Consider the following 2,236-nt stretch of genomic DNA (forward strand, 5'->3'; position numbering starts at 1 on the left):
CTTGTTATTTCTGGGGAGTCCCCTGTGCCCTGGGGTGGGGAAGTGTTCCCAAAGAGACTATGCTTATTCTCAGGCCCCAGAGATTCAAGAGTCTTTGTGAGCTCATTTCTCAGTTTAGGATCAATATTCCAATCAGGTAATTTACAACTAAACCTGCATCCACAGGGCACAGGCTTGGGATTTACATTTCTCACAGGAGACTTTTTTTTCCACACTCATATACCAGACCCCAGACTCATAAGCCCAGTTGCATCCTGGACAGTTCCACCTGGGTGTGTCACAGGTTTCTCAAATTCATCTTGAGCCCCCAGGAATTCCCTGGCGGTCCAGTGGTTAGGACTCCACGCTTTCACTGCCCAGGGCCCGGGTTCAATCCCTGGTTGGGGAACTAAGATTCCTCAAGCCTCGCAGTGCTGCCAAAAAAAAAAAAAAGAGCTCCCCCTAGAAAACCTATACTTCTCCAGCATTCCTTATTTCAAGGGATAGCACAGGACTGGCGTGTATGGTTGTGTAAAGGGTTCATTGCATAAGGGAAAAATGGGGGCACTTTTCACAAGCTAGTGAAATCTAGCTTGCACACTGCTCACCAGGCGATGCGTCCACGGGACTGTGTCCACCAAGAAAGCATCTTTCTCTAGGTGTATGAAGCCACCACATGGGCTAGACACTACATGTTGCCCTGGCAACAGCACCACCATCCACCTATTGCTACTTTTCCTTCCCCCATACTTTCCTCCCACCCACATCCAAGTCATTCCAGAGTCTTGCCAATTTTATCTCCTAGGTAGCCCTCCAATCCACCTCCTTTGTCCACCTCTGCTGTAAGTTTCCAGATCTAGCAAATTAAAATACCAGTTAAATCCCAGTTAAATTTGAATTTCAAATAAACAGCAAGTGAATTTTAGTATAATTGTGACTTATGCATTCCTTCTGTCCTCCCTTTCCTAGAGAACCCTGGTTTTTCCTCCAGCCCACACTGCGCTCAGCCAATAGAACACATTTCTAGCCAGATGATCACTCCCATGCTCACACCATCACCACTGGAAGGTGCCCTCACACCCTCTCCGTACTTGGTAGAAACATACACATTTCCTCAGAAAACAAGCCATTGGGATTTTTGACTTCTTTTTTGATATGAGGCAGGGTCCCTCCATGTGCACCAAGAAACGTTTAATTTGCATGTATTTCTTACAAAGTCCAGGTTTGGGAGCCTCAGTGTTGACTCTTCAAGTCAGTAGTGGCCGCCCCACCCCCCAGGGAGGCTCAGGCCACAACCTCTCCTGGAGTTCCCCAGCGTTGAAGGACAGAAGGCATCTCAAATGGGCTCCCAGTCCTTCCCCAGAGTCCACTGGGAATTTGGCCAGTAGATGTGCTAAATCAGGGTAAGAGCTCCTTACTGCAAGGGATGGGGGTCTTCAGTGCGTTTCAGGCCCAGACGGGAAGAAAAGTCACAGGGCATAAAGATGTGAGAGGGGCCAAAGCAGGGGGCAATGTGTGGCCAAACCAGCCAAAGGCTGGTCAAGGGAGAGGGAATGAGTCCAAAGACCCCGTGGAGGCGGCAGCCCTGGTCTCATCAGGGGCTGGTCAGGACCAAGTGGTGCCCTGCACTCAGAGGGGCACTCCTAGATGTCCCAGATGTCAGCCCCGCACAGCTATCAGGTTCTCAGTGAACCACAAGATTACCCTTGACCTTAGGAGATACCTACTTAAGTATATAGGTATGTAGGAGTAAAGGGTTATGATGTCTGCCGCTCACTCTCAAATAATTGAGAAGGGACTTCCCTGGTGGCGCAGTGGTTAAGAATCCACCTGCCAATGCAGGGGACACGGGTTTGAGCCCTGGTCTGGGAAGATCCCACATGACGCAGAGCAACTATGCCCGTGCGCCACAACTACTGAGCCTGCACTCTAGAGCCCATGAGCCACAACTACTGAGCCCGCGTGCTACAACTACTGAAGCCCGTGTGCCTAGAGCCCGTGCTCCGCAACAAGAGAAGCCACCGCAATGAGAAGCCCGGGCACCGCGACGAAGAGCAGCCCCCGCTCCACACAACTAGAGAAAGCCCGCGCGCAGCAACGAAGACCCAACGCAGCCAAAAATAAATAAATAAATAAATTTATCAAAAATGATAGTAATAATTGAGCAAAATAATAATAGTAATAATATGAGAAAAAGAGAATGTGTACAACTTTGGACAAATGTTAATTGTAGACTCTAGGTGAAGAATATGTAGGT

Source organism: Eubalaena glacialis, chromosome 7 (genome assembly GCF_028564815.1).
Source record: "Eubalaena glacialis isolate mEubGla1 chromosome 7, mEubGla1.1.hap2.+ XY, whole genome shotgun sequence".
In the NCBI taxonomy this organism is placed as follows: domain Eukaryota; kingdom Metazoa; phylum Chordata; class Mammalia; order Artiodactyla; family Balaenidae; genus Eubalaena; species Eubalaena glacialis.